Genomic DNA, 6,000 nt, shown 5'->3' on the forward strand with positions numbered 1-6,000 from the left:
AAGCACAGAACAGCATGAGCTGCTCACCTCCCGTAAAGGACGCCCGGTTCCAGGTGGCAACTGGAATCCACATCTGCATTTGGCGGTGCACATGCATGGGCCTCCCCTCTGGCCTTGCAATCTCTGCCTTGTTTGCTCGTCTTTCAACACTTTCCTAAGACGCTTTCGTTTTGAAAGACATCAAACGCACAAACACAATTAAGCAATCATCTCCGCAATGGAATGATTTACAGTGCCTGTGAGAAATCCAGTGGGGATGTCAGAGGAAAAAGACAAAATAAATGCCTCCGACGCGATGAATCTGGGTTTATAGTTGACTCTGTTTGTTTTTGTTGATGAAAGTAAAGTCCTCCGCCCCCAATGTCTGTTGTGAAGAGAGTTCCTTTTTGCGTAAGTGAACGTAATCCCCCTGTTTATTAACATTAAACTTGACATTTATAACCCAAGTACTTTACTGGCATTAACCAATAATCCTCAGCACAATCCTGGGGCCTGGGAGAGGGCATTCAACGTGAGGCTCTGAGCTGTTCAAAGAGCCTTCGCACGTGCAAAAACCAAGCCACCACTCGGATGGAGAAGGAGCGGGTGTCCACACCTGTCCGTGGCCTTGCGCGTCATGTGCCCGACACACCAGGATTCTGCAGGCCTGCCGCCAGGCCTGCTCAGAGTGGGAAATGTTGCTCACTGATTGAAAGTGAGCACAGAGAGCTGGCAGGGCACCGCAGAACCACGCTGGGGCCTGGGGCCAGTTCCGGGCTGTGGCAAAGGTTCCACACAGGAGCCCAAGTGCGCGTGTGAAATGTGGAAGGGCGAGGCCTGTTTTCACCTGGGTCTCCGCTTCCAGGAAAAACCCTTTCCTGCCCCTGAAGAATACAGGCTGGAGAGCAGAGCGGCCACCAGCCAGCACCACCTGCAGGCTAGGGAGTGAAGGGAGTCCAGGCCTCTTCACAAGGCAGTGAGGTGGGCGGAGCTAAAAGAATCTTGGCGCCTGTGCCCAATTACAGCCTGAGGAGAGTGAAGGCCTTGGAACAGGGGAGCCCTTGCAAAGAGCATCATGGGGTGCATCCAGTGGGGAGAGAACTCCCAGAGCTGCCTAGGCACCTTTCTAAGTCCCCAGGAGAAAGCGAATGACATTTCATCACATCTCAGCTCCAGTCACAGCGCCGTCTAGTTGGCCTGAAGTCTAAGTCACTCGAAAATAGCTCTTTCCATTATGTAAACCTAGTCATTTTCCACTTATTTTTATTGTCTTCATAAAATCTCAAGTTAAAAGGCATCTCCGGCTAGTGTTGGAGGAAAGGAAAATCTGGCTTGAGTGAATTTCGGCTGCCAACTGCAGTGAGGAACCCAGTGCCCAGCACTGGCAGGAGCAGCGGGACAGTGCCCTCCTGCCAGGGCTCTGACGGGCCGGCCGACTCTGCGCAGCGCACGGAGAGCTTCACTGCACCTGGAGGTCCCAATTTTGCAGGGAAGAAGCTCACCAGTTCTGTTGCCCCAAAATCAGGAATTAGCGAGACCCAGTCATGCCTACAAACTGCCATTCCACGCATTCATTCTGTTCCTGCTCAGTTTGGTGATGGTGGTTGGCATGTCTCGGGCAGCTGCCATCATCAGAGGTCAACTCTGGCAGTGTGTAGTTAGCACCAAAGTGTGCAGGACTGTATGTTGTCTACTTCACTGGTAATGACCCATGGAACAATGAGCTCCTGACTCCTTAAATACTTGCATAATACTTGACAGCTTACTGAGATAGAGAGTGTCGTTTTATCCCAAAGTTTAAGATAAAACACCAATCCACCTGGGAGACAAAAGACCCAAATATTGGAATCAGCATGTATAAGCTGTGTGACCTTGGGTAATTCACTTAACCCCTTTGAGCTTCAGTTCATTAAACTTCAGCAAAGCTCTGCTTTGGGCAGGGAGCTTCTCAGCTGGGAATTGTCTCCATCCCTCTCCACAGAATAAGCCCACCGCATAGGTCAAAGGAAATCATGCATATGAAAGGCTGAAGCCACCAGCAGCAGAACCAGAGCTCAAGCGCACAGATCTTCAGACCCCTGGGTCAGAGCTCCTTCCACAGGATGCTGTTTCCCTAAGTGCAGGAGCACCTGGGAAAGGAAAGATCCATTTGGGCCTCTGGGAGAATGTGAAGCAGAGGTCACTCCAGAGGTCAATGGGATCTACAGATGTGCTTTATTTGGCTGGCATAGTTGTTTTACTTTTTTTTTTTTTTTTAGACAACCTTTAAAAAGTAGTATGTTTCGGGGCCTCACTGGTAGCCTAGGAGTTAAGTCTCAGAGCTACCACTGCTATGGCCTAAGCTCGATCCCCAGCCAGGGAGCTGCCCCACATGGCACAGAAGACCTCTCCTGCTTGCCCACTGCTCCCCTCAGCAGTGTACTTCAGTCAATCTGCCCGTTCTGCTCCCCACTCTGTCTCATCCCCCACAGCTCTGGCCTACGACCCAGTTCTTTTATGCAAGAATAAATAAACAGGTTGAAACACCTAAAGTCCAGATTTCCTGCCTTGAAAAACGGCAGTGGGTAGAGACACCCTCGTGATGACAATCTGCTGTAGCTGCACCTTTAGGAAACAGGTGAAAGAGCATGGGTCAGTAGCCACGACACCCCCCCCCCCGGGCCCTACTTCTTCCCCAAACATGGAAGCCAAAGGCCACGGCCATTAGTCATTACTCCTGCATGCTGTCCTCATGCAGCAGGGAGTGAGCATGTTTCATGGGGAAGTGAACGTCCTCCTGAGCCTGGCCTGCTTCACTTTAGCGTCTTTCTTAACCTGATCTTGGAGGCATTTGAGTCTGCGACCTCTGACCTAAAGGACAAAGACATCCAAGCCACAGGGATGCAGGTGTGTGGCAAGAGCAGAGTCCCCAGGAAAATGACAAGGGAACTGAAGACCCTGGAGCAGAAGGGCAGCCTGACCAGCATACGGGACATGAGAGAAATGAGGTTGTATCGCTGAGCAAGACCTTGTGTGAAGATGGTGACAGCAGAGGACCGGAGGCCAGGTGTGGCCATTCGGTCTCAGGGAAGAGAGCAAATGAGATGCTTATGCCTAAGAAATGAGAGAAAGTCTTTGCAAACTCAGGCATTCAACAAAGTGTTATTGAGCACCAGTGTGTGCCAGGTACGGTTCAGTGGGAATATTACACAGGCCAAACTGCCCTGCTCTCATGGCATATTACAGCCAAATTAGGAGGAATTTTCACACACACACACACACACACACACACACACACACACACACACACACTTAGTGGTTCCACTCTAGCAGCCAAGCGCCTAGGATAGGTGTTGTTGAGCAAAGCAGGACAGACAGATGGCAGAGTGGGAGAGTGGGTGGTTTTCCCCTGAGGCCTGCTGGGCAGAGAGGGGAAGAGAATGGGGTGAAAAATGATTCCTCCGTGGAAGCAAAAAGCCCCTCAAAACCCAACTCATTCATCTCCTGAGACTCTGGGCCGACTTCAGCATAACAGCGTAACGGGGGGCCCATCCTTCCTTTGACCTATTTTTCCAGTCTTCTCACGTTGGGTGATTGATCCCACATATCCCCCCACACAAGTGCTCTCTTCTGCTCACCCGCTGTCTAGCGTGTGTGCGCAAACGTGCACCTGCCTTTAAGCTTTTCCAGAAAGGGTCACCTTGACAACAAGAATAGTCTCATGGAAGGAGTACCCTGCATTTGGAGAAAGGGAGAAACAGAGGCACAGCTAGTGGTTCCTCATGGCACTGCATGATAATTCTTTTAATTTTATTCTGTCTTAGGAGAAAGAAAGGTAAATTACAGGGGCAACTGAGGACACACACCTGAGGATCACATGTGACGGGGAAACATTACGAAAGCTTCCACTAAAATGGTCATGGCAAGTGCAAAGGGGAGAGATGTTGCTAATTGATTAGCCCACTACATCTAGCTTAGGTTCTTTCTATGACCGAACACCCTCTACTTACTTTGCTCACCAGCCTGTAGCAATCACTGCAGAGCTGAGAAGGGCAAAGAGCTAGCTGGTGATGGTGGCAGGGGGAACACGAAATGGGCAGATGAAGTGAGTAAGGACAGGAAGGCACCACACGCTCAGGCAGTCAACGCATGACCTGGCATGGTGCTGCCCACGGAGGAGGGGGCTAAGGCCAGAATATCTCCAGGCAGCCTGGTGGGGTAAGAGCCAGGAAGACGGAGAAGCATGGAGGAGGGGCAGTTATGGGAGGAGGCCCTACAGATGGCATGGGGCCATCTCTCAGACATGCCCCCCAAACTCTTATGTCTGGGGGGCAGGGACGGGCATAAGGCGAAGCAAAAAAAAAAATGAGGTGGTAAAATGGAAAGATTAGGAGTTGGGATAACCTGGGGCTGAACTCTATTGAGCTCTTGAGTGTGATCTTAACTCTAAGTTTCTGTTTTCCCATATTTAAAAGTGAGGGTAACAATACCTACTGCAGAGCGTTTCGATAAGGGCTAAATGATATAAGCCACATGACACATGGCCGTCCTGGGCACAGGTCTATAATAAACGCTGGCTGTCTCCCTAAGCATACAGGGACCTGCCGGGCTTTCTGGCCACTTGCACAGAGAAACAACGCTGCTGCACACCTGCAGGGAAATGCCTCCTCTTTCTGGGTCTGTCAGTCACACAGTTTGGATCGCTACAGCCAGCACTGGCCTCTGGATTCTTTCATAAATACATGAACTCTCCTTAATGGCAACCCCACCTGGGGAGGAGGTACCCAATCGTGTCTTGCTAAAATACAGACATGACCTGAGAGGGACCCCACAGTGGCCAGAGCAGCCACTAAGACTGTGGCTGAGGGTCACTCATCTCGGGAGTCCAGCCCCCGGGAGAAGTGCTCACCAAGGGGAGTATTAGGGCCAAAGAGTGGGGCAGAAGTCTGGCCAAAGGCCACTGAGGGAGGTCTGGGGAGAGGGTGAGGAAAATGGCCAAAAGAAGGTGCAGCCGGAGGGACTCTGATGAGGCCGGCATGGCCCACCTTGCGTTTGCTAAGGCCGGCAGTGGGTCAAGAGCTCAGCCTGTAGACCAGTACTCATCCGTATCTGCCATGGGAAAAGATCAAAACTAGGGGCTTTGCAGGGCAGGGAGTGGAGCCAACTCTGAACTGTCTCCCTGACCTTTCAAAATGTCTTGTCTCTTCAGGAGTTGCCCAGCCAGCTTGGGGGCTCGGACCTGAGGCTATCGCCAAGGCCCTGCCTCGCCAGGCTGCGCCCTGTTTTTGTGTGGACTTTGCCCCTTCAGTCAAGTTGTATATCCTTCCTTGCAGGGAATGGGCCCATTGGGGGAGTCCCAAAACACAATCCACTTCTTTGTTCACCTCCCTACTTGTCAAGCTCACTGACAAGTCCAAAATCACCCATTTCAACAGGGAAATTTTCCACAGCCACCTTTACCCCCAGTGAGAAAGGCAGTGATAGGAGGGGCCATGTTCAGGGGTCAGGCAGGAGCCCAGCTTGAAAGACTCTTTAGATCAAGTGGAGCAGAGTTATCATCCCAAGCCACTTGCGTTTCGTGTAATAACGCCCTAATGATTCAATTAGCATCGATTCTTCAGCGGCGACAATATTTTCTGACTGATCCAGCAATTTAGCGCTCACTGTTGACTGATACAATTCCTATGAGTAATACAGCCATTTGAAAGAAATTTGTTTAATTCTTCACCAATCACTTTGTAAAACAGTTTCATTTGAATTTCGTCTCCATTTTCCATTTCTTCCCACCACTGGGTCCCGAGGACCCTTTCTCTGGGTCTCCCGCTGGGCACCCTGTTGCACTGGTCAGCACCTGGGCAGACCCTCTGCGCCCCTCACCTGGGCAGCCCCACAGGTGCTTGGCTCCAGCCAGGGAACAGATGCAGCAGTACGGCTCCAGTGACTGGGACCTGCACGGAGCCTCTCTGGAAACAGCCCCGGTGAGAACCACAGAAACAGGCCTGCTGAAATCCTGCCCGATAACCCTGCTAAAAGGGGGTGGGT

General features: G+C 51.3%; 1 protein-coding gene across 16 annotated transcripts in view; it reads right to left on the bottom strand.

Moving 5' to 3' along the window:
- Positions 1-6,000, bottom strand: part of CACNA1C (calcium channel, voltage-dependent, L type, alpha 1C subunit) — a 528,989-nt gene that overhangs the window by 365,697 nt on the left and 157,292 nt on the right. The gene's annotated exons all lie outside the window — the stretch shown is intronic.

Source organism: Condylura cristata, unplaced genomic scaffold (genome assembly GCF_000260355.1).
Source record: "Condylura cristata isolate star-nosed mole 26May11 unplaced genomic scaffold, ConCri1.0 scaffold00034, whole genome shotgun sequence".
NCBI lineage: Eukaryota > Metazoa > Chordata > Mammalia > Eulipotyphla > Talpidae > Condylura > Condylura cristata.